The sequence below is a fragment of the Hyposmocoma kahamanoa genome, unplaced genomic scaffold (assembly GCF_003589595.1).
Source record: "Hyposmocoma kahamanoa isolate Upper Pololo Valley unplaced genomic scaffold, ASM358959v1 99879, whole genome shotgun sequence".
In the NCBI taxonomy this organism is placed as follows: Eukaryota; Metazoa; Arthropoda; class Insecta; order Lepidoptera; family Cosmopterigidae; genus Hyposmocoma; species Hyposmocoma kahamanoa.
This window is the reverse complement of record NW_020656077.1, coordinates 9,339,803-9,349,079: the sequence shown is the minus strand read 5'-3', so window position 1 is coordinate 9,349,079 and position 9,277 is coordinate 9,339,803.

Here is a 9,277-nt window from a genome sequence, read left to right as displayed (position 1 = left end):
ATTCGAAACCGAACCGAAATGACGTCACACCCGTACGATTACTCGTACTTCTCGACCGGCAAAGGTTTCAAACGTTATTTAGAATTTCAGTTATAGAATGAAAGTTACCGAACGTCCTATTGTTTACAAAGCAAGAATGTAATACGGAAATATCTTATTATTTTAAATAAAGCCTGGATTTTGTTCAAGTATTTAGTAGTGTATTTTAATGCAAGACTAATGTATTCCTATAATTTAGGCCTTTGGCCTTTGAAGTCTTAGAAATGTATATAAAAGGATTTTCATTTTTCTTATAATCTATTTCACCGACGAACTTCGTAAACGCTGTTTGATAACGATATCGTATCCGAAAAAAAAATATATATATATAGATAGATAGATAGATAGTCAGATGCCACGTTTATAAATAATCACCAGGGATCTGATGGACCTGGAATCTGGTCTATACATTTTCTTAAAAGTCATTTATTTTGGGGACCACTATATCATCAACAACTATTTTCATAAGTACTTTGAACTTGAGACAAAAAACTTGTATTGCAAAACGAGCAATTCGTTCTGTGAGCCTCGCGGGTTTCTCTCAGAGAAATGTTTAAGAAGACTCTTATCATGACTGTAGCATCACAGTACTCAAATATTTTATATGCCCGTAACAAGAGTACATAATTTCAATAAGAAAGAAGATATCCATAATATTTTAGAACTAAGTCCAATCTCATAGTACCATGATTTCATTTAACCAAGGTCTACGGCTCTTTTATGGGGAACTGTATAAGTTTTTACAATAAGATTCCGGGGCATATATTAAGATTATCATTTCCTATGTTTAAAAAAACTACATTGAAAATATTTTGATAGAACAGTCATATTACAAAATTGAAGACTATGTGTTAGATAACAATGTATGGAAAGACGATATGGCTCCAGAATTCAGACAAATTTGATTCAAAGTGTTATTCCATAGCATTTAAGTTTATTTGAAAAGGGCAATCTCTCTAGAGTTTCTTGCTTGTTCTTCTCAGGGAAGTCAGCGTAGTGAACGAGCAGCATCTTAAATGTGACGATTTCAAGTGTAAATCGTAAATATCAGAAGCACGAATTTTCAAATTTCATGAGGACTGCCCAAATACAACTTACACATATAGAAAGTCTATTTTCAGCAAAATAGTATTGTTTAAATGTGGATCAAGGCAGCCAGCAATGTATGATGCTGTCTGTCAAACTAGGTGAAAATCTTAAGAGACAACGATTCAATCTATTGAAGTTTCTTTTTTTGACTATAAATAATAATTGTGAACTGAGAAACACAGAACAGTTAACATAAGAAAAACACAATTTTCAAAATTATATAGAGTTTACCTAAGTTATAAACTTAAATGTATGTCAATGTACTAAGGACAGAAGTGTGTGTGTGTATATTTATCTGGTTAGTATGTACTATCTTTAAAAAAATTCAAGACTTCTAAAGATGCTGGGGCGATATGTGATTGAAAATAAAAGTAACATTGTAGAGCAGTCTTAATGTTGAAAAACAAGATCTCAAACAATAGAAACCACCAATATTTGATAACGGCAATGGTTTCTATGGTTATTTTGTTTTGATACTGTGTGAAAAGCAGATACTTCTTTCAGCAGTGGAGCACTCTTATAAAATCTTTTGCTAATTAAGTCGCACCTGTAGAAACACAAATATAGTACTATTTTTGAGACAATAATTAAAATAAAATGATTATTTTTGAATGTCCTCATGTATGTCAATAATAGACATACTCAAATATAATTAGATCTGAGAACTTCCGGGGTTTGTAGAAGAGAATGTCCGCATTATTTTTACATTACTCAATTTTAGGTTATGTATTATTATTACAGGGTAAGGCTGTCTTCATTCAGGGTCTATGCATCTCCTCATCACTGCGACCATTGACTGATCTATTGTGACCACCACTAATTACAGTGCATAGCCAGGGCCGACAGCATTGAAGAACTGAAAGACTTTCCTGGCACTGACAAATTTAATGTCCTCTGGTTGTGGCATGTGCCTTCCCAGTATGGAACTGTGTACGCCCATCATGAGGTCTCATTGGGTGAGTAGATGAACTGGAGTTTCATCAGCCTTGTGGCAGAATTTAAGTTATATAACTCCTTCGATCTGTATACTGGTTATATTAAACCGTATAACCTGGCGTTTCACTCAGTACCTGCTTGACGCTTGGTTTTGGGACACCTGTACATATGTATAGGATATGCACATACCTAATTTGTGATGGAACTTATCTATAACAGTTGCAGTGCAACTAAGAGCTTGATATCGCAAAGACCTGAGGGGCACTGCCACTGTACCCGTCACCCTGAGACATAAAGTTCTTAAGTCCCAAGTGCCTGTAGTTCACTAAAAAGTACAGTTTTCAAAGTTGGAATGCAGAAATTGCTCACGGCACTGCTTGGCGACAGAAATACATGTGGTGACAGAGCTTTTCTGCACGAACGACTCACCCATTCCGTGTTATAGGTTATGTTTTAAGTAAATTAGTATAAATAGCAGTTTCAAATAAAAGTAGGTAGTAAAACATATTCGGACCTGCAGTACAATTGGAATCTTCGTAACAATGTATCGCAATACTGTAAATGTTTAGTCGGCATTTGACGTTTGTGGTGCTATTTATAAACATAGATTGAGAAGTACATAGCCTTACCAACGGGCAGACGGCCCGAGCTTTTATTAATGTTGAGACGGTCGAATTTTTAATTAATGATAGGCTACCTACTAGTACGACGTTTTAACAAATACGTACTAAAATAACTTACCTTAGCTTTCAGGGCATAAACAGTGTTTTTTTTGCCATACTTCCTTGCAGCGTAGAATAACAAACCACTACCGAAAACGCAAGCACATTTTTTAAAAACATTCTTATACAAATTATTTCTTACATTATGACTGTAGTTGCGATATAAAACAGGTGGAAAATGAATTTTTCTAATGAATATAATCGGTGTACGACTTAACGTGGCCATGTTGGCAGCACAGACAACCACAGGCATGCAGCCGGGTAGGGCTGAGATAGTTGGTAGATATATATATATATTTTGCCATGCGCATAAGTAGAGCAGCCAACAAAGAAGACTCCAACAGAGCATGCGCGGGATTATTTGAAAAATTGGTGTGTTGGGGAAGCGGGCTTGTATTGATTTTTCACCATCTTCCCAGTTCAGTTCAACAGGTATATAATTTGTGTTCTGAAGTGACGCCTTCCCCGTTGATATCATCTCCTCGCGTAGAAGTCTGTGCAGTGTACGGAGTAGTTACGAAAAAACATTTCATAATGGCTAAAGAGGACCGTTCTAGTCGTTACAGAAAGGAAAAAGTAACTAATGATATTTTCAACTCGGCGGGACATATACATTTTAAGTTTCTGTTGCCCCCGGCCTCACCGGATGTGGAGACAGATGATTCTGATACTGACATAGAGAGTGACGATCAAGAAGAGTACTTTCCTATACTCCAACGACAGGAGCCCATCGAAAATTATTCAGATCTTTCCATAACAGATGACTTAAACACGATGCCAATAGAAACAGTGGAACGAGTACAACAAAGCAATGAAACAGCTACAAAAGAACGATCTCATTGCACTGGCGCGACTATTGATACAGATCGAGAAGATACAGACAGCTCCCAGATTTCCGATGCCACGGATACTGCTGGTGCTAATCCTGGACAATCAATTGAAATAGCAAAGCAACGAGAAAGTAAACATTTAGGGACGCCACCACCACATCCAGATACTCTTGGTACGAATGATGTACAAACAGACATTGCTGTCGCGCGTTGTAACGATTGCAAAGAGACAAAAAAAACCAATACAGATCTCGCCACAACGATTGGCTTAAATGAGGTCCCAGTAGAAACTAATGAAACAGCTGCAGAAAAACAATCTCATTGCGCTGACGCGATTATTGAAGCAGATCGAGAAGACTCAGTAAATATCGATACGATGGATACACCAGTTGCTGGCCGTACCTTAACACTGCTGGAGGAAGTAGAATTAGCAGTTAAACGTTTAGGGCCTGCACCACCAAATCCAGATACTCTTGACAGTAATGTCAGTGATTCGGAAAGACGCGCAACTATAATACGTTACAACGATTATATTTTCGACAAAATAATGGCAGCAGATCTAATATATACAAAGCATGATGATTTACGAAAAGCAGAAAATAAAAAACTTACAACGGTAGATGATACGGAGTCGGACGACTCAGTACAGGTTGTTAAACAGCCTGTCCCGTTGATAATTGTTAATAACGAAACAGACGAGTCAGATGACGAAGTATGCAATCAAAACGAAGCACAAGAACATACACAGGACTCAGATAGTCAGGACTCTACTTCACAAATACCGTCTACAAGCCTCACGGCGTCCACAACCCTCATGCATGATATAATGTCCATACTTTCACCACAATGTGACGAACCGGGGTCTGTGAACGAAGATGTTCCACTTGCGATTAACGAAAAAAATGGGCAAGAGATAGATTTTCATTGGGATGAAAACACCAAAGAGCGTTCGCAGGATTCAGATGTGTCATCTGTAGCAGATTTACAACAACAAGTATCAACACGAGAGGTCAACAAAGAATTACCAAATATTACATCATTTGCAATGCTTCAAAGTATGTCTAGGAAAAGACCAACGCAGGAAATTTCACGGACATTGGAAACAGAAACTGTAAGGAAAAGCCTCTCAAGTTCAGATGGGGATAATTCGCCAAGGAATTTGACTGTGTGTGGTGTGCCAAAAAGTAAAATAGCCCGCAAGTCTCGTCCTAGAACTAGGGACGATATATTGCAAATAACAGACGAAGCAACTAATAATGCGATATTTAACAATCCGAAAGCGTCAACATCGCGTGCTGAACGCTTAATAACACAAAATTTGGCACTAGCTGTTGCACCTAAACGTAAGATGCCACGCTATCGCTACGGTCCTGCGGACGATATTTTACTGATGGTTGAAGCTGCTATTAAGACGATGTTTAAAAAACTGGATGCTCAGCGGGGCACGAGAGCAAATGAACGTGCACGTTTAGTACACCTTAAGCGTAGAAGCCTTCGTAAGCGAACAGATCTTAAAAAATCTAAATCAGGTCCATATTGTCATTATACGTCATCACAACCCAATTCTTCAAGCTCGTCGTCATCTGAAACATTTTCGGATTAAAACTTACTGGAAAGCATGTCAAGTAAGTCGCTACATTTATATTTTTAAGTAAAAATAATGATGATGGATGTACACTAAAACTGTTTGGCTCAACTCACACTGGCGCAGAGTCGAAGCGTCGCGTCGCGTCGCGTCCTGTTTTTCAACTACATCGCCTGGCGACACGCGTCGACGCGCGACGACATGCGACGATACGCGAAAAACATGACGCGTCGCAACGCTTCGACTAAGCGCCAGTGTGAGTTGAGCCTTAATATAAATAGCATAAAAAAACTACAAAGTCAAAAATTTAAAAAGTTTTTAAACTATGCCTTCGTCAGTCTAACATTAATAAATAAAAAAAAAATTTTAAAAACCCCTAACCCTTCAAAACAGTGAACTCTAAAAAGTAAAAAGTTACCATCTATCTACTACTGGTCGAGACCAATACAACGAGTAGAAACTTCTTGAGTCTACCTGTAATACAGCTTAGTTCCTTTGTGTAGTCATCATCAGATCCTAGTCACCGTTTGTAAGATAACCATTCAATGAGCCCTAGCAAGATAGTTCTGCTGTAAGTAGATGAGGAGCTTGGTAGTCTGCAGATTGTTATAGTTGTAGGAGTATCAGATCATAATTAGTTACCATATCGCTGTAGTGTCATCGGGTCCGGATTCAAATGTCAAGTCTATCGGCCAAGTGGATGTATTATAAACATAAATTTTATGGATGCTACACTAACTGGGAAAAGAACTGATTATCTTTAAACGGAGCAGCAGATCGATACCTCCAATGAACACTACGCCATCTTTATTTTTTAGTCATTTTCTGTTATTTTTTTAAACAGCCATATTTATTGACTAATATTATGCTCCCCGAATTTATGAAAAAAATAGAAACAAAAAACAAAAGTAAAACAAATAAAAAAACGAAGTTTGAGAAAAAAAAACGAAAACAAGTTCATCCAATCCATGCGTTTCCGTTTAGGAGATACGATGCATGCCATTAGCAACGGACACGCAGATGCATACAGGTTTCATACTAAATTTTCCTCTTTTTAAGTCAGAGATTAGGTTAGGTTAGGTAGTGGATGTAGTATTATCAAAAAAATATAGTGAATAGAACAAACTTCTACACTTAGGGTCGTATTCTAGAACTCTACTCAATGCTCAAGTCAGGATTACACTGGAAACACAAGCACTGGAAATACGACCCTAATGGCAGGGACTTGAGTATGATTTCGAGTGCTTTAAACCATACTCAAATCCTGACTTGAGCATTGAATAGAGTTCTGGAATACGATCCTCAGTCTCGTCAGACTGAGTGTGTACATTGTGTACTTAAACTTCTTAAAATAAATTGACAAATGTATACTTGTAATGTGTACCAAAATGTCTTCATAAACTAACTAAATTTAGTAAGTTAATTTTTAATTATGAATAAATGTAGTCTCCATTCATAAATTAAGAAAAAGCGTGATAAGAAAGGAGAAAGAAAAGGTTGTCGGATATAAAAATGAGTGCTAACATGGATTGAAAAGACTTAAAAGTGGTGATGTCAAAAATTTTCAAAATTAAATATTTAACATGATAGGACCTATGATATAGGTGTTACGAATTTATTTTCTTTGTTTAATATGTATATTGATAAACAGGGCGTCTATGAAATCGGCGCCAAAATTGACAGGGTTACCAATGGGGTCATTACGTTACAAAACAATTTATAGGTCAGGCCTGAGGTTTCTTAGAAATTTCTGTCTTGATAATTTTGATACTTTTTAAATTTTGGATGTTGACGTTATTTAAAATCAATGAAATAAAATATTAATCTTACTGGCATTTTAGTTGCAACTGTGATTTAAAAGAAATCAGATGCTTTTTTAACGTGTAAATGAATATTTTTGAAGTCCAAGCGAGATTTAAAATTTTTAAGTTCTAGGGGTCTACTCTCGATTTCCGTCCGACATCCGTCCGAAACAATTACTGTCAAATAAGTAATATTCGACAAAATTAAAAGACAAGAATCAAGTATGAAGCTTCATTTGCAGCACGCGTCTTTTCATTTGGTCAAGTATTGTTTATTTGGCAGTAATTGTTTCGGACGGAGATCCAGAGTAGACCCCCAGATCCAAGAATCCAATGGCTATGTTGTGGGGTATGACCCCATTGATAGGGATCAAGGTATTGACTTGGATTTCATAAGCATTTTTTAAACTGCAGCCGACTGAAGGTAGTGTCATCTTAACCACAGGCAAAGCCTGACTAGTTTGGCAAGAGAGTAAAATATGCTCAAAGTAATTTGCTAAGGGTCGATTATAAATGTTTTAAGCGATTTTCTTTTATATTCTTTTTTATTTTAAGGGTACTAACTTAGGGTAGGTAATTTATTTCAAACAAGTGTTGCCGATCATTGAATGTAATAGATGTTGAATCGAATGGTATCGTTAAATATATGTACCTAGTAATTTAATCTATGTCCTGGAAAAGGGAGAAAGGAGAAACCCCTTTTAGAACTGTACGTCATAAGTACATCAAGCTTGACACTTTGGACTATGAACGGCATCGACTTAGAGATTTCTTGAACTGGGCCATTCAATTTAATAAGTGTCAAGCTTGATTCACTATTAGTCAATAATCAAATGTATTCTACTGTTGTAATGCATGTTAAACGTCTGTATTCCCATTTAATCATTGTAGTGTGAACTAACTATTTCAATTAAGAATAAAATACATTTTTGACTACTTTCTGATTAACTATTAGCCAATAACCGAATGTATTCTACTGCAATGCACGTTTTCACGTTCACTAATTATATTGTGAACTAATTATTTATAAAGAATAACAGACATTGTGACTACTTTTCGATTCACTATTAGCGAATAATCAAATATATTCTACCGTAATGAATGTTCAACGTCCGTATCCACATTTAATAATTGTAAGATAATTTTTCAATAAATAATTTAAAGACATTGTGACGACTACTTTTTGGTTCATTATTAGCCAATAATCAAATGTAATGTGTAATGAATGTTCAACGTCCATATCCACATTTAATAATTGTAGTGTGAACGAATTATTTAAATAAAGAATAAAAGACATTGTGACTACTTTTTGACTAATTATTAGCTAATAATCAAATGTATTCTACTGTAATGCATGTTCAACGTCCGTATCTACATGTAATAATTGTAGTGTGAACGAATTATTTCAATAGAGAATAAGACATGACTTTTTTTGATTCACGATTAGCCAATAATCAAATGTACTCAACTGTCATGCATATTAAACGTCTGTGTTCCCATTTAATCATTGTAATGTGATATAATTATTTCAATAAAGAATAAAACACATTCTGGACTACTTTTTTCCGATTCCATTAACGAAATGCGTACCTTACCTACTGTGGAAAGCACGTCAAACTTAACATTTTGGACCTCACAAGCAGCTGAAGGTTGACTATAAAACTTAGGGTCGTATTCCCGAACTTTACTCAATGTTCGAGTTAGGACTTGAGTATGATTTAAAGCATTAGAAATCATACTCAAGTTCTTGCTATTAGTTGCCATCATTTCCAGTGCTTGAAATTATACTCAAGTCCTGACTTTTGAGCAGACTTGAGTATGATTTCAAGCACTGGAAATACGACCCTAATGGCAAGAACTTGAGTATGATTTTCAGTGCTCACTGCAATACTCAAGTCCTCACTTGAGTATTGAGTAGAGTTCTAGAATACGACGCTTGAGGGTCGTATTCCAGAACTCTACTCAATGCTCAAGTCAGGATTTGAGTATGGTTTAAAGCACTCGAAATCATACTCAAGTCCCTGCCATTAGGGTCGTATTTCCAGTGCTCGTGTTTCAATTGCAATCCTGACAAACAAACTTCTACACTTAGGGTCGTATTCTAGAACTCTACTCAATGCTCAAGTCAGGATTACACTGGAAACACAAGCACTGGAAATACGACCCTAATGGCAGGGACTTGAGTATGATTTCGAGTGCTTTAAACCATACTCAAATCCTGACTTGAGCATTGAGTAGAGTTCTAGAATACGACCCTAAGTGTAGAAGTTTGTT